This window comes from Schistocerca serialis, chromosome 1, assembly GCF_023864345.2.
Source record: "Schistocerca serialis cubense isolate TAMUIC-IGC-003099 chromosome 1, iqSchSeri2.2, whole genome shotgun sequence".
Lineage (NCBI taxonomy): Eukaryota > Metazoa > Arthropoda > Insecta > Orthoptera > Acrididae > Schistocerca > Schistocerca serialis.
The window spans coordinates 74644421-74662745 of NC_064638.1; the positions used below are offsets into that span (position 1 = coordinate 74644421).

At 44.3% G+C, this 18325-nt stretch overlaps 1 protein-coding gene and 1 non-coding gene across 5 annotated transcripts in view; both read left to right on the plus strand.

Annotated features, from left to right (window-relative positions):
* LOC126461814 (protein yippee-like 2) overlaps positions 1–18325 on the plus strand; it is a 654536-nt gene that overhangs the window by 325213 nt on the left and 310998 nt on the right. The window lies entirely within an intron of this gene.
* Trnat-ugu (transfer RNA threonine (anticodon UGU)) lies at positions 2635–2708 on the plus strand. The gene has a single exon. It is a non-coding gene; the product is annotated as a tRNA-Thr (tRNA).

Here is an 18325-nt window from a genome sequence, read left to right on the forward strand (position 1 = left end):
CGTAATGGGGATGAATGATGATGATGAAGACGACACAACAACACCCAGTCATCTCGAGGCAGGAAAAATCCCTGACCCCGCCGGGAATCGAGCCCGGGACCCCGTGCTCGGGAAGCGAGAACGCTACCGCGAGACCACGAGGGGCGGACACCTCACTACAGATAGGAGTACAGTAATGTAGCCAAATGGGAGGAAGACTCCTGGAGCACCACCTTTACAAAGCACGAGTGTACAGTATATTTTAATATGGTACGTGCTGAAGCAGTGCTGTATTTGTTATGAAGACATGCCATGCGTGAAATTAGAGCTCAGTTATAGGGGGATTTGTCGAAACGTTAACGTTTCTAACGATTAAGCTACTTGTTTCATGACCAGGACAATATTTCACACATAAGAGAACGGCAGCTTGTAGTCATGCATTCGCAATTATCTCGGAAACGTATGATTTTAATCGATCGTTTTTTACTTCTGTTATCGTATATTTTCACCCGTGTAAGTTTTCCCTATTAATTGTGATAGATTCTGCCTATAGTTCCGATTCCGCTGTTCATCCAACTATCTGGTAATCCATTTATTTATTCGCATTCTATGTTCTTATCGTCTTCCTGTGACATCTACAGCCGCGCGGGATTAGCCGAGCGGTGTAGGGCGCTGCAGTCACGGACTGTGCGGCTGATCACGGCGGTGGTTCGAGTCCTCCCTCAGGTGTGTGTGTGTGTGTGTGTGTGTGTGTGTGTGTGTGTGTGTGTGTGTGTGTGTGTGTTTGTCCTTGGGAAATTTAGGTTAAGTAGTGTGTGAGCTGAGGGACTGATGACTTTAGCAGTTAAGTCCCATAAGATTCCACACACATTTGAACATTTTTTTGGCATCTACATTGTGTTCGCTTTGTAATTGTAAAGTCGAGACTGCATTGGGCGGCTCACATTCTTACACGTACTAAAATTAGTATGATGACGGAAGGGAGGAAGTGAAACTGAATAGCCTTGTAACAGGTAATGTGAAGTATTCGTTTGATCGTGGAATTATTTTATTGTAATAATTCGGTTTAACATGGTCCAAAGTTTAAATTCTGTTTTCTCATAAACCCATTTTTTCTCTTAGCACACTTCACGTAGCAACCACACATACATCTCCGCAACCCAATGACAGTGTCTAGTGGAGGGTACTTCATACCAGTTTTAGGAACTTTTTGTCGCATTGCATGTACATATTGAACGAAAGAAAAACGGTTGCCTGTATGCCCCTATACACGGCGATCGTTCTTACCTTATTCTCAAGATCCCTGCGCGCGATGTACGATTTTGGCTGTTGTGCTGTCGCACAGTCTTACTCGAATAACGGAACTCTAAATTGCGGCTGATTTTCTTTGAGTTGAGTAAAAATCTCCATGTCGATCCGACATGTCGATCTTATTTACACAATAATTTGCTAAGAAGAGCGATGGCGGCGGCATTCCGCACACGGCTGACACCTGCCAACGTGCCAAGTGCAGCGGCGCGGCTGCCGTTGTAAATAGACGTAGGTGACGCCCAGCTGGCAAATGCCGCCTGGCGCTGACAGCGTAATTTTGCCGCCAACTTTCCTCTCTTTCGGTCGACGATGTTTCTGTTTGTATCGCACTACCAAGAGAGTCGGAGCACCGCACGAGAGGAGGGATATGTACACTGACGGAAAAAAAGTCGCAGCACCAAGGAGGAGTTGCGCGACACAATCGAAAGTCTTTCTACATCTGAAAGACGATGTCCATTCAAATTTCGCGCCAGTCGCATAAGGATGCTCATCAGATTTGTTTGAAATACGCGCGGCAACGATTGTGATTGTTAGTTACCTTCGAGGTTACACTTCGTGAGTTGGTTCTAGTCAGTAATGTCTTTAAGACGACAAAGTCCCCATTTATATACTAAGATGGTATCTGTTCTTTCGGACATGTCCGAAAGAACAGATACCATCGGTCACCATGCAGCTCGTTAGAATGAAATTAAAATGAAATGAACACCCTTAGCTGCTTACAGGCGTTGACATGTCAACGGGGACAGATGAAAATGTGTGCCCCGACCGGCACTCGAACCCGGGATCTCCTGCTTACATGGCAGACGCTCTGTCCATCTGAGCCACCGAGGACACAGAGGATAGCGCGACTGCAGGGATTTATCTCTAGGCACGCCTCCCGCGAAACCCACATTCTCAACGTAGTGGTCCGCACTACATTCGTCGTGATCCGCCCATTATACTCATAAGCAGGAGATCCCGGGTTCGAGTCCCGGTCGGGGCACACATTTTCGTGTGTCCCCGCTGACGTATGTCAAAGCCTGTAAGCATCTAAGGGTGTTCATTTCATTGTAATTTCATTCTAACGAGCTGCACGGTCACCGATGTTATCTGTTCTTTCGGACACGTTCGGAAGAACAGATACCATCTTACATATAGTTAAGGCTCAACGGCCACTTGACCATCTTCTTCTACTGTGCGAATGCACAAACAGTGCCCGAACTCTTACGGGAATCGGCAACGCGCCGCGTTTAATGTGTATAGTGGACGGGGGCACTACGAATGTAGTGCGGGACACTGTTGAGAATGTGGATTTCGCGGGAGGCGTGCCAGTGATAAATCCCTGCAGTCGCGCTATCCTCTGTGTCCTCGGTGGCTCAGATGGATAGAGCGTCTGCCATGTAAGCAGGAGATCCCGGGTTCGAGTCCCGGTCGGGGCACACATTTTCATCTGTCCCCGTTGACGTATGGCAACGCCTGTAAGCAGCTAAGGGTGTTCATTTCATTGTAAAGACCCCATTATCAACATCTCACTAAGTTTTAATGAGGTCGTGTGAAAGAGCTCCTGGATGTTCCTTCTGCGATGCTGCAGGAAGACTTGGCAGGAATCTAGCCACTGTACTTGATTGCTGGCAGCGGAGATCCCGGGAATGTACGGTGGGAAGAAGACCGGGTTCCAAGGGCCGCGTGACACTACCGAGAGGGAAGTCCATCGTGTTCATCGTATGGCTCTGACACATAGTACTGTATCTGCAGCAGCAGTTTTACCAGCAGTTGCCACTATAGTGACGCAGTTAACTGTCAAAAATCGATTACTTCAAGGACAGCTCCGAGCCAGATACGCTGTAACGTGCGTTCTACAGAGCCCAAACATCCCATTTGCGACTTTAGTGGTATCAAGCGAGAGTTCATTGGAGGGCAAGGTGGGTGTTTACTGATAAAAGTTGGTTTTGGCACGGTGCCAGTGATAGCCGTGTCTTGGTCAGGAGAAGGCCAGTTTAAGGCGTGCAACCAACAGGTCTACGTGCTAGACATACTGGACCTACATCTGGAGGTAAGGGCTGGGGTTCGATTTTGTATGACAGCGGGAACACTCTCATGGTTATCCCAAGCACCCTGACGGCAAATTTGTGTCATAAAATTTTTTAAAACATAGTCAGCTATCTTAAAAAGTGTTAAAATTAAAATTTAAAACAGTCTTGACCGCAATTTTTTTTTATTGGAGTGAGTGACCGATTTCTGGCAGTGTCCATCCACCGCTCTGGAGTCTGAAGATGGCTCTATGGCCGGCCGTAGTGGCCGAGCGGTTCTAGGCGCTACAGTTTGGAACCGCGCGACCGCTACGGTCGCAGGTTCGAATCCTGCCTCGGGCATGGATGTGTGTGATGTCCTTAGGTTAGTTAGGTTTAAGTAGTTCTAAGATCTACGGGACTGATGACCTCAGAAGTGAAGTCCCATAGTGCTCAGAGCCATTTGAACCATTTTTGACGGCTCTATGAAAGAGTCGAAGCCGGTCACTCACTCCAATAAAAAAAATTGCGATCAAGACTGTTTCAAATTTTAATTTTAACAAATTTGTGTCAGTTTGGTGATTCGACCTGTCGTGCTGCCCTTCATGAACATCATTCCATGGGGTGTTTTCCAACAGGATAATGCTCGCGCACATACCGCTGTTGTAACCCAACATGTTCTACAGTGTCGATATGTTGCCTTGGCCTGCCCGATCACCAAATCTGTCTCCAATCTAGCACATATGGGACATCATCAGACAATGACTCCAGTACCATCCACAAACAGCCGACCGTGTATTGACAGACCAAGTAGTGCAATAGTCATGGAACTCCATCCCACAAACTGACATCCGGCACCTGTAAAACACAATGCATGCACGTTTCCGTGTTTGCACACAACATACTGGCTGTTACACGCGCTGTTGATGTGCCAGCATATCACATTTTCAGTGGCTTATCTCCATTTTACGTTAACCTTCGATCTTGCTATGGTAATCACTTGAATATGTTACTTACAGAAAGGTATTTCTGAAATTTCGTTACTCTACATTAATTATTTTTTGGTACTGCGAGTTTTTTCCGTCTGTGTATCGCACATATACAGGGTGTTACAAAAAGGTTCGGCCAAACTTTCAGGAAACATTCCTTACACACAAAGAAAGAAAATATGTTATGTGGACATGTGGTTGGAAACGCTTACTTTCCATGTTAGAGCTCATCTTATTACTTCTCTTCAAATCACATTAATCATGGAATGGAAACACACAGCAACAGAACGTACCAGCGTGACTTCAAACACTTTATTACTGGAAATGTTCAAAATGTCCTCCGTTAGCGAGGATACATGCATCCACCCTCCTTCGCATGGAATCCCTGATGCGCTGATGCAGCCCTGGAGAATGGCGTATTGTATCGCAGCCGTCCACAATACGAGCACGAAGTGTGTCTCATTTGGTACCGGGGTTGCGTAGACAAGAGCTTTCAAATGCCCCCATAAATGAAAGTCAAGAGGGTTGAGTTCAGGAGAGCGTGGAGGCCATGGAATTGGTCCGCCTCTACCAATCCATCGGTCACCGAATCTGTTGTTGAGAAGCGTACGAACACTTCGACTGAAATGTGCAGGAGCTCCATCGCGAATGAACCACATGTTGTGTCGTACTTGTAAAGGCACATGTTCTAGCAGCAAAGGTAGCGTATCCCGTATGAAATCATGATAACGTGCTCCATTGAGCGTAGGTGGACGAAACTAAAATGAGCTCTAACATGGAAATTAAGCGTTTCCGGACACATGTCCACATAACATCTTTTCTTTATTTGTGTGAGAGGAATGTTTCCTGACAGTTTGGCCGCACCTTTTTGTAACACCGTGTAGAATGACGTTCCTCGACTTGGTTCCACGAACAGGTCAACACATGTGCGGCGACGGAGTTGGATGCTCGTCTGAGCTTACGGACTTCGGTATAATACCATCTGACAAAGTAGTATAGGGAGGTATGGCTTTCCCCTAAATATCTGCATCAAGTGTTTTCGGTTTCAGTTGAAGTGGAGTAGTGACAGAACATGCAGTCTGCAAACTGGTCAAGCCAGTCAATGAAAAATTGTTCTCCTAGCGTCCTTTTTTCATGTATCTTCTGTTGTTCTTGAGTTGAGAAATAAAATATTAATACCTCCTTAGAGTATAAATTCCGTATTCCCGACTAAATGAAAGGCTATTTGTTTCTTCGCCAGAGGCGTTTCTCTTCTTTATTTTCGAAACTTTTACGTATGTACAATTTCGATGAGTGAGGGTATAATTATAAATTTGTTTCTACATGCGTTTTTGTGCCAGTTTTGAGATTAAAAACAATTTGTCGTTGCAAAAATCACTTATAAATTTTAGTTCCACTTGCGAAATCATGTAGTTATTTTCACGTGTGTGCCGCAGTGAGACTGTGTTTGTTCTGTACAGCCTAGGGATGCTTTCCCTGGCAGTGGTATGCACATTTCACAATTATTACCCACGATTCTCGCCGGTGTGTCTTTTCAAAATCCTGCAGTTAACCCTGTTCATTTCTTGTTTATATTGTTGCGAACATTCACATGCTTTCTTTGTCGACTTTGGCTCGTTTTGTGACAGCTGTATGCAACTCAGATACTCATTTGTTTGTTTGTGTGGTTTTTAAAGAAAACTTAGTTTTGTTTTTGTTTTATACAAGGTTGACGCGGTGGTGTTTGATGGTCAGTATCTGTGTGACTTACAGCGTGTTACAGTTTTGCCCTAAATTTCGATATGGTACTGTTTCTCTGTCGCTCTGACCATGCTAACCAAAGAAAAATACATTGGGCTTCTTTCGAAGTCACGTGACGCATTGTTCTGCGTCAAAATGCTACCGTCCCAATGGACTTCAGGTGATTTCAATACGGCTTCGTGATCTTACAACTCACCCGGTTTGAAGTGAAAGTAACCGTATTATTATGACTGCAATCTGTTTGAAGAAGCCATCGACAAATATGGAAGGAAAAAAGTGTAGCACAATGGAGAGCAGTTGTTCCAGTTCGCCATACATAGCACGGAACTCATGGCATCGACTTAGGAGATAACCTGTCCCACCACGATAGTCTGAATGAATCGGGAATAGAAAAGTTGTTTCCATCACTCGCTAGTTGATTGGTGATGCAGTGATAGGCCACTGATATTCGAGAGGTCGGTGGTGCAGACATTTAATTATTATTATTATTTTTTATTTATTGTGTGACTTAGTGCTCGGTATACCGATTATGGTTAAAGTAGTTCTTTCACTGGCAAGGGTTTATATTTAATTCATTCCATCTGCTAAAGTAGAGTGAAAATTATGCAACAGAAATTACGGAACAAATCATAGGAGAGTGCATAGACGGAATGGAGTCCGCTTGGTTCGTTGAATCGGGCGAGGGGACCAAACAGCGAGGTCATCGGTCCCATCGGATTAAGGAAGGAAATCGGCCGTGCCCTTTCAAAGGAACCATTCTAGCGTTTGCCTGAAGCGATTTAGGGAAATCACGGAAAACCTAAATCAGGATGGCCGGACGCGAGTCTGAACTGTCGTCCACCCGAATGCGAGTCCGGTGTGCTAACCACTGAGCCACCTCGCTCGGTGTAGCAGTATGTGTTGAAGGCAAAAGCATGGACTGTATGCGCGTTGCTGACGATATGACGTTAGAGGAATCCAAGACGTTACTTCACGGAATGCTGGAAGATCTAAATAGGAAATGTGAAGAATACAGAAGAAAAATGATACTGGGCGGAAGAGGTGAGGCAGCGAAAATCAAGATAGCTGGAGAACTGGAGCAGACAGAATTCGATTATTTGGGAATTGTGATAATGCAGAACCCGAGATGAGAAACACAAATAACTGCGCGATAGTAAAAGAAGCGTCCAAGAAACAGACATTAAAATCAGAGGAAAAGATTAGGTAAGTAGTATAATGGAGCATAGTTCTATAGATTCAGACTCTTTTGCATTGCGAAAAGATGACACGAAGGCTGGAGGCACTGGAAATGTGGATGAAAAACAGAGCAGAGGGTGTGAGTTGGAAAGACTGGACGAGGAAGGAGATGGTGTTAAGAAGTTGAGAAAAGATGGGCAGAATAGAAACCTCTTGGACATCAAAGGAAAAGAAAGAAATATTGGTAATGCCACAGTCTGAAGAAAAAGTGCTTACTATTGCAAGGAATCGAAGGCATACAAAAGGAAGAAAAGGAATATGACGTTTAGTCATATTTGGCCTTTAAACAAGGCATAACTATTGCTTTGGTTCTGTTTCAGCGAAGTTGTTAGATGACGTTCTTTGCGAATAGCGGGCGAAACTTCTACTTCAGAAGGCAGCGACGGAACTTTTAATGGCAAACAAACTTGGCTTCTGTACGCACACGAGCGACAACACTAAAGTTAATGTGGTAGTACCCCTCCAAGGAGTTTCTGTATTTATAATTAACTTGGAGAATATTCTCGGTATTCAACGCCAGCAGATCTTTTTACGTAGACCATATTTTTGGTCAGTTAGCTGGATATATTAAGCCAACGTGTCACTAGAAGGTGTTTATTAATCTAAAGTATCTGCTTTGCGCCGTCATAAATAACAGTTGAATATGGGCGTTACATCCGAGGTTTGTAATGCTGAGTTGCATATAACGTAAAATGGGAAGAGGTTGAATACATTTATTTAGACCCAACTTATCTCCGTTGCAGGAGAGACGTCAATTTTATTGTAACGTGAATTGTATGGCTGTCTGTAGTTCACTTGCGATTATTTTTTTTAAAAGTATGCGAGGACAGTGACATATACCCTCGATGTCGTGGTCATTAACGAAGGCGTACAAAATCTAACGGAGAGGAATGAATGATGAAATCGGCTTTTGCCTTTATTCTCCTGAAAAGTTTCTCAGAAGCAGCGGAAATTCTAAACTGAAGTAGGAAATTCAGACGGATGTTTAGGTTTCACTCAATTTGGAAACAACTAGAACAGCTAAGAGTTCCCGCGGTAAAGGCATTGCAAAATTTCAACTATTGCCATGAGAGATACAGCCTGGAGATACAGTGTTAAAAATATCCGGTATTAATGGTGTTTATTTGTATGTGCAATATTTTTCATAGTCTCGTCTAGAACTACTTGGCGTCCATACATAAAAGGGCAGACGTGGCTCGCTGTCTCAGTGGATAAGAGCCAGACTACAATCCAAAGATCCCGGTTTCGATTTCAGTTTTGTAAGTTACCGCTTCTTTCACCTCCGGCATTGATTTGGTGATATGATCTACATCTACATCTACATTGATACTCCGCAAGCCACCCAACGGTGTGTGGCGGAGGGCACTTTACGTGCCACTGTCATTACCTCCCTTTCCTGTTCCAGTCGCGTATGGTTCGCGGGAAGAACGACTGTCTGAAAGCCTCCGTGCGCGCTCTAATCTCTCTAATTTTACATTCGTGATCTCCTCGGGAGGTATAAGTAGGGGGAAGCAACATATTCGATACCTCATCCAGAAACGCACCCTCTCGAAACCTGGCGAGCAAGCTACACCGCGATGCAGAGCGCCTCTCTTGGAGAGTCTGCCACTTGAGTTTATTAAACATCTCCGTAACGCTATCACGGTTACCAAATAACCCGGTGACGAAACGCGCCGCTCTTCTATGGATCTTCTCTATCTCCTCCGTCAACCCGACCTGGTACGGATCCCACACTGATGAGCAATACTCAAGTACAGGTCGAACGAGTGTTTTGTAAGCCACCTCCTTTGTTGATGGACTACATTTTCTAAGCACTCTCGCAATGAATCTCAACCTGGTACCCGCCTTACCAACAATTAATTTTATATGATCATTCCACTTCAAATCGTTCCGTACGCATACTCCCAGATATTTTACAGAAGTAACTGCTACCAGTGTTTGTTCCGCTATCATATAATCATACAATAAAGGGTCCTTCTTTCTATGTATTCGCAATACATTACATTTGTCTATGTTAAGGGTCAGTTGCCACTCCCTGCACCAAGTGCCTATCCGCTGCAGATCTTCCTGTATTTCGCTACAATTTTCTAATGCAGCAACTTCTCTGTATACTACAGCATCATCCGCGAAAAGCCGCATGGAACTTCAGACACTATCTACTAAGTCATTTATATATATTGTGAAAAGCAATGGTCCCATAACACTCCCCTGTGGCACGCCAGAGGTTACTTTAACGTCTGTAGACGTCTCTCCATTGATAACAACATGCTGTGTTCTGTTTGCTAAAAACTCTTCAATCCAGCCACACAGCTGGTCTGATATTCCGTAGGCTCTTACTTTGTTTATCAGGCGACAGTGCGGAACTGTATCGAACGCCTTCCGGAAGTCAAGAAAAATAGCATCTACCTGGGAGCCTGTATCTAATATTTTCTGGGTCTCATGAACAAATAAGGCGAGTTGGGTCTCACACGATCGCTGTTTCCGGAATCCATGTTGATTCCTACATAGTAGATTCTGGGTGTCCAGAAATGACATGATACGCGAGCAAAAAACATGTTCTCGCCTGATTGGGCAAGTCATTTCAAAGTTTGGAGGAAGGCAAATCATATCACCTCCACAACATCCACAGCACCATTCCTACTAAATCACAGCGGAATTCGAATCCGTCTTCGGACGGAGAACAGCTTTAATTTCTTTTTATTCTAGTAAGTCGGCTTCTTGCATCAGAATTTTACCACATGTATATAACTAAAGCATTCATCAGTCTGAATGTTGATTTGAATAATCCTGCCCTTTACAAAACATTGCTGTGTCGCAAGTGCTATGTCCTTGTGTTCATCAGACCTCAGGAGGAGGTCACCAAGCGCGTCTTGGTCAATTTTACATTTTAATGCAGATTCACAACCACAGTGCATTCTGCTTTTTTTTACTGTATTGTCCAGTGTGAAAGCTCCATTAAGAGCCACAAAATATGAAACAGTAGCACGATTGACCGAGGAGCGACCTTCAGATCTCTGGATCACGAACCTAACTTCAGTAATCTACCGAGCCATGATGCTTGTCTCTGAGAGATGCACAGCATATTTCAACCCAGGGTCTCAGCGAGAATGTTAAGAAGTTTGTGTCGAACATTGATAGCTTACATAGTGGGGAAATGCGCCGTTGTTGGAAAGCCTGCCATTCGCTGAGAGTCCCCTCACTTTGTGGCTCGTGCCAGAGGGAACACATGTCAAGATGTCAAAAGCTACGGTTCATTGGCACTTGCTTGGATTGTTCGCCAGCTCCAAGAGTGGACATTTCCTTTGATGTATTTACGCTGTTACTACTGAAGCCAATAACAACTGCACCCTCATCATAAACAGCAGATACATCGAAGGCAAGGTTCTCGGGCATCAGGGAAGCACTCAAAATAGATGTTTCAGATGCACAAGTCGTAACCTCCGTATATACTTAAGTAGACATAAATAAGGTGTTACAAAAGGGAATAAGATACCCTCTTTTACAACTTGTATAACATGGAGTGATGTCCAAAAATGCTTCGTCATTTCCGTATTTGAATTCATTTCGTAGAGCTCTTCATAGAACATGGATCAAGGGAAACACATAGGAAGAGAATGTGTCATCATACAACTTGAAACACTTTTTTTATATGAAATGTAGAAAATGTCTCCGCTAACATTAACACAAGCATTAGTAAATTGTCGAATTGAATCCCGAATGCGCTTCGTTATCATTACAGTATATCATACAACCCCGTTTCTTCCACAACACTCCAAATGTTGCATTAATTTTAGACACACAAGGGTTTTCAAAGGCTCCGCAAATAAAAGTACACCGTCTGATTAGACGTATCCTGGTACATACACTCCTGGAAACTGAAATAAGAACACCGTGAATTCATTGTCCCAGGAAGGGGAAACTTTATTGACACATTCCTGGGGTCAGATACATCACATGATCACACTGACAGAACCACAGGAACATAGACACAGGCAACAGAGCATGCACAATGTCGGCACTAGTACAGTGTATATCCACCTTTCGCAGCAATGCAGGCTGCTATTCTCCCATGGAGACAATCGTAGAGATGCTGGATCTAGTCCTGTGGAACGGCTTGCCATGCCATTTCCACCTGGCGCCTCAGTTGGACCAGCGTTCGTGCTGGACGTGCAGACCGTGTGAGACGACGCTTCATCCAGTCCCAAACATGCTCAATGGGGGACAGATCCGGAGATCTTGTTGGCCAGGGTAGTTGACGTACACGTTCTAGAGCACGTTGGGTGGCACGGGATACATGCGGACGTGCATTGTCCTGTTGGAACAGCAAGTTCCCTTGCCGGTCTAGGAATGGTAGAACGATAGGTTCGATGACGGTTTGGATGTACCGTGCACTATTCAGTGTCCCCTCGACGATCACCAGTGGTGTACGGCCAGTGTAGGAGATCGCTCCCCACACCATGATGCCGGGTGTTGGCCGTGTGTGCCTCGGTCGTATGCAGTCCTGATTGTGGCGCTCACCTGCACGGCGCCAAACACGCATACGACCATCATTGGCACCAAGGCAGAAGCGACTCTCATCGCTGAAGACGACACGTCTCCATTCGTCCCTCCATTCACGCCTGTCGCGACACCACTGGAGGCGGGCTGCACGATGTTGGGGCGTGAGCGGAAGACGGCCTAACGGTGTGCGGGACCGTAGCCCAGCTTCATGGAGACGGTTGCGAATGATCCTCGCCGATACCCCAGGAGCAACAGTGTCCCTAATTTGCTGGGAAGTGGCGGTGCGGTCCCCTACGGCACTGCGTAGGATCCTACGGTCTTGGCGTGCATCCGTGCGTCGCTGCGGTCCGGTCCCAGGTCGACGGGCACGTGCACCTTCCGCCGACCACTGGCGACAACGTCGATGTACTGTGGAGACCTCACGCCCCACGTGTTGAGCAATTCGGCGGTACGTCCACCCGGCCTCCCGCATGCCCACTATACGCCCTCGCTCAAAGTCCGTCAACTGCACATACGGTTCACGTCCACGCTGTCGCGGCATGCTACCAGTGTTAAAGACTGCGATGGAGCTCCGTATGCCACGGCAAACTGGCTGACACTGACGGCGGCGGTGCACAAATGCTGCGCAGCTAGCGCCATTCGACGGCCAACACCGCGGTTCCTGGTGTGTCCGCTGTGCCGTGCGTGTGATCATTGCTTGTACAGCCCTCTCGCAGTGTCCGGAGCAAGTATGGTGGGTCTGACACACCGGTGTCAATGTGTTCTTTTTTCCATTTCCAGGAGTGTATTAGTGGACATTAATATCGGGCGTGTCCATCTTTCGCCTATGTGGCAACTTGAATTCTGCTAGAGACATTTCCCATAAGGCGCTTTCATAGCTGCGGAGGAATGGCAGGCCCGCTGTGGCCGAGCGTTTATAGGCGCTTCAGTCCGGAACCGCGCTGCTGCTACGGTCGCAGGTTCGAATCCTGCCTCGGGCATGGATGTGTGTGATGTCCTTAGGTTAGTTAGGTTTAAATAGTTCTAAGTGTAGGGGACTGATGACCTCAGATGTTACGTCCCATAGTGCTCAGAGCCATTTGCACCATTTGAATGGCAGCCCATTCTTCCCGAAGAGCCGAAAAAAGAGGAGATAGTCAGATTGGACGCTGGGGTTTGGCGCGATGTCTGATTCCTCGACTTGCGCCATAGGGTGGTGGGGCTTCGGGTTCCGCTGGATAGGTCAGGAGTCCACTACACACAGCAGGCGGCTACACGGGTAGCAGGGGTTGTGTGGCGTGGACTGGGCTTTTTTTGTAAGTTAGATGTCCTCGGGCAAGTACAGAAAGGGCAACAGACTGAAAGGGTGCGGGGCAAAGTCAGGACATGCGGGGACCAAACAGCAATCGGTATTGTAATTGTCAACTGTCGAGGCTGCGTTGGTAAAGTACCGGAACTTCAAGCTCTGATAGAAATCACCGAAGCTGAAATCGTTATAGGTACGGAAAGCTGGCTGAAGCCAGAGATAAATTCTGCCGAAATTTTTACAAAGGCACAGACGGTGTTTAGAAAGGATAGATTGCATGCATCGGTGGTGGCGTGTTTGTCGCTGTTAGTAGTAGTTTATCCTGCAGTGAAGCAGAAGTGGATAGTTTCTGTGAATTATTATGGGTGGAGGTTACACTCAACAACCGAGCTAGGTTAATAAGTGGCTCCTTTTACCGACCTCCCGACTCAGCAGCATTAGTGGCAGAACAACTGAGAGAAAATCTGGAATACATTTCCCATAAATTTTCTCAGCATGTTACAGTCTTAGGTGGAGATTTCAATTTACCAGATATAGACTGGGACACTCAGATGTTTAGGACGGGTGGTAGGGACAAGGCATCGAGTGACATTATACTGAGTGCACTACCCGAAAATTACCTCGAGCAATTAAACAGAGAACGGACTCGTGGAGATAACATCTTGGACCTACTGATAACAAACAGACCCGAACTTTTCGACTCTGTAAGCGCAGAACAGGGAATCAGTGATCATAAGGCCGTTACAGCATCCCTGAATATGGATGTAAATAGGAATATAAAAAAGGGAGGAAGGTTTATCTGTTCAGCAAGAGTAACAGAAGGCAGATTTCAAACTACCTAACAGATCAAAACGAAAATTTCTGTTCCGACACTGACAAGCCGGCCGGTAGTGGCCGTGCTGTTCTAGGCGCTTCAGTCTGGAATCGAGTGACCACTACGGTCGCAGGTTCGAATCCTGCCTCGGGCGTGGATGTGTGTGATGACCTTAGGTTTAAGTAGTTCTAAGTTGTAGCGGACTGATGACCATAGATGTTAAGTCCCATAGTGCTCAGAGCCATTTTTGACACTGACAATGTTGAGTGTTTATGGAAAAATTTCAAAGCAATCATAAAATGCATTTTAGACAGATACGTGCCCAGTAAAACTGTGAGGGACGGGAAAAACCCACCGTGGTTCAACAACAAAGTTAGGAAACTACTGCGAAAGCAAAGAGAGCTTCACTGCAAGTTTAAACGCAGCTAAAACCTCTCAGACAAACAGAAGCTAAACGATGTCAAAGTTAGCGTAAGGAGGGCTATGCGTGAAGCGTTCAGTGAATTCGAAAGTAAAATTCTATGTGCCCTCCGCCACACACCGTTCGGTGGCTTGAGGAGTATAAATGTAGCTGTAGGTGTAGACATTCCATTACTGTTCCATTGGGCTGTGGTCAGGACTCTGCACAGGTCAGTCCGTTTGAGGAATTCTGTTGTCCATATACCATTGACTCAAATATGACATCATTGTCATGCAGATAGAAACAGTGGTAATCTTCGAAGTGTTCCTCTGCTGTAAGCAGTACCCAGTGCTGTAAAATCTGTTAAAATCCTTCCGCATTAAGCGTTTCTTTAAGCTCAGTAAGAGACTATATCTCAACCACGGAAAACAGCCCCATACCGTTACACCATCTGCCCGTATGTCATTGTCGGCACAACACGTGATGGCAGATGCTGATCTCTAGGCATTCGCCAAACCCAGGTCCTTCCATCGGATTGCTACAGGGTATAGTGTGATTCATCACTCCAGATCACTGCTTACCAGTCATCCACCGACCAGGGACGATGGTTTAGAAGTGTCCCTGAGGGATTTGTTGCTCTTGTAACATCCACTGGCACTGAGCTCTCCTAACCGGCCCATTCTGCTGTTACCGTCTCTCTATTGACAACACGGTACTCTTCGCCCATCTTTATATTGACGAGTCCGCCACTTGTGACGTGTAGTGGTCGATTTCGCATTATGTACGGATATCCGGATGCTTTTGATCAGATAATGTATAGTGTGGTTAGGTGTGGAGAAATAGTCCTCGTCTTCCTATCGATCTGCACGAAATGTGTAATCGCAACAGAGAAGAAATTGCGTTAGCCATGTTTAGTATACTACGAAAAGATGTAGAAATTGAGTCCGAAAATGGACGTGATGTGATGAGACTTGCGTACATACAGTGTACATTTTTTGTGAGGGGAATACGTTCTGAAAGTTGCCTGTGTGCAGGGTGTCCCATTTACATTGACTATGTTATTCGTTTCAGATATACGCCATTCGGAATTGCGTACATTTTTAGAAGCCATTCTATCTTTAGTGTGTTCTATATTTTTCTCCTCACAAGTAAATCTCGGCCAGAAGCAAAATAGAAAAATGCACCACACAGGTCCTGTTTAGCTACCTGTAAACAGCATGACTGCGTTTCGTGTAACATTTTTCGATACGATCATGTGAACAGCAGTACAACTTTTTCACATAGCATCCTGTGTTTTTATTCGGTAATCCATTTCCTCTTGTCAAGATCTGTTTAAAAATATATCCCAGAGTTAATTTTAATTTTAATAATTAACAGCCTCAGTTGCAACTGAGGCTGTTAATAATTAAAATTAATATTTACACAGTTGCTGACAGGGCCGTGAAATGTTGAAGATATTTACACACCAGTGTACGTAAACATGACGTAATAAAAAAAACTGAACACAAATTTGACTTGGACACGCTGTATTAGCACACTGTGCAGATACGCGGGGTATCGTGACTCGTCCACTAGCCAGATACGACAGTAAACAAAGGAAAACGCAAGGAAAATGCACACAGGTTGTTCAGTCAACTGTCTTCAGTTGAGCGGTAACCTACTTCTTCATTGGTATACGCGAAGCACAAACGTAATGATACACACAAAGAAGCTATGAACAAATAAATATTATATTACATTATACTGAAAGATTAAGAGTAAAAGAATATCCAAGCCACAACAGTACACAGGTGAGTACTGGCGCAGGACTAAAATATTTGGAGAGGCTACGGAAATTGTGACATAGATGATATCGGAGGCTATAACATAATTGTTACCTAAAATCAAATCCAGTGGAAACAGTATATGTAATTAGCAACTGACCGTACAGTCAATCAGATGCGTTAGCTGTGAGGTCCCCTCTGAGCTCCTTGTTAGCTGATATGTTTCTGGAAAATTTTGAACTCTCATATTCAGATAAAGAGCCGCTACGTTCTGAAATACATTACTGGATGAGAAACGTGGACGATGTACTGTACTCGTGGACATGTGGCACCAATTAATTAAACAAATCTTTTCTAGTGTTCACACCACAGTAAAATTAAATTTACACTGGAGCTGAGGAAAGTCATTCAGTTGTTGATTGTTGTGAAGTAGGAAAGCCATGCGTAGATCATCGGGGTAATTTCGGATATGGTCCCAGTTGGCATAAAAAAACTCCAAGGCAGACATTAGCTGTAAACAATAACCTTTATTCAGAACGTGACAGTACCTTTTCTTTTACAAAAAGTCATATAAACTCTATTCCTAACAACATATGTTACGTATTTTACTTCACTTTGAACATCATCAGTTTTTTCTGGTTCATCACCAGCAATTTGTAGTCCAATAAAAAAAGGATTAGTACCTTGAAACAAACGATTCTTTGCTTTACACTGACTCTCCAAATCAGTCCATGACTTTACCTTATCTATATCTGCACTCGTTTCTGGTTTAGAATACGTTACAAACTTAAATTTATTCCTACGACTATACTTACGCCATGGAACACCAGCTGACCGCTCAGGATTAAGATCAAATGAACCAATTTTATTAGTACATGCTATACGAACTTCTTCAAGAGCACCTTGATCCTCAAATATTTTTTTGTTAGCCCTTTCATCCAAAGTCAAACGTTCTATTCTAACATTAATCCTATACACGTAGGTAACTACTTTATTAATTATTACTGTGGTATAATTATTAGAACCTCAGTAAGAGATCCTCACAAGTCATACCTCAGACGCACAGCCGAAGGCCATCCTAGAAAATGGCCTCACGGGGAGTGAGGTCTCCTGATCAGGGTAAAAATAAGTATAGGCTTGTACACAAGTTGACTACAGAGATGCAGCAGTAATAATTAATAAAGTAGTTACCTACGTGTATAGGATTAATGTTACAATAGAACATTTGACTTTGGATGAAAGGGCTAACAAAAAAATATTTGAGGATCAAGGTCCTCTTGAAAAAGTTCGTATAGCATGTACTAATAAAATTGGTTCATTTGATTTTAATCCTGAGCGGTCAGCTGGTGTTCCATGGCGTAAGTATAGTCGCAGGAATAAATTTAAGTTTGTAACGTATTCTAAACCAGAAACGAGTGCAGATATAGATAAGGTAAAGTCATGGACTGATTTGGAGAGTCAGTGTAAAGCAAAGAATCGTTTGTTTCAAGGAACTAATCCTTTTTTTATTGGACTACAAATTGCTGGTGATGAACCAGAAAAAACTGATAATGTTCAAAGTGAAGTAAAATACGTAACATATGTTGTTAGGAATAGAGTTTATATGACTTTTTGTGAAAGAAAAGGTACTGTCACGTTCTGAATAAAGGTTATTGTTTACAGCTAATGTCTGCCTTGGAGTTTTTTTATGCCAACTGGGACCATATCCGAAATTACCCCGACGATCTACGCATGGCTTTCCTACTTCACAACAATCAACAAAGGATTGATGAATTAGCTATTACATTTTATGGCAACAAAATAAATTATTTTGCAGCTGTTGTTGTTAGAAGAATTGTGGTATTATAAGCCGAACCTGGATGATTTAATTCGTCAATTTAGGGATGCATACAGAGAGTTTGTTTTTATGCCTAACGGTATAAGGTGTGCTAATAGGTACTTTGGTTTTAGACAGGGTCGTTATAGGCCTTTGTGGTATAATTATTAGAACCTCAATAAGAGATCCTCACAAATCATACCTCAGACGCACAGCCGAAGGCCATCCTAGGAAAGTAACTTCTACAGATATAGTAATACCTGTCAATCCCTAACAGCCTGTAACACACAAACGTGTAACCTTACACTTCATGGTGCACCGTCTGCTATCTTTACCTCAAACCCAATCATATGAAGCCTGTCCCAAAAGTACCCGACCTTTGGCCTGAGAAACTATTTCGAATACTTGATGGGGTTGGGACCCTAATCTCCTTCAAAGTAGGCCCCTTGTGCTTGCACACGCTTAGCCCACTGATCCTTCCACTGCTGGAAACACCTCTGGAAG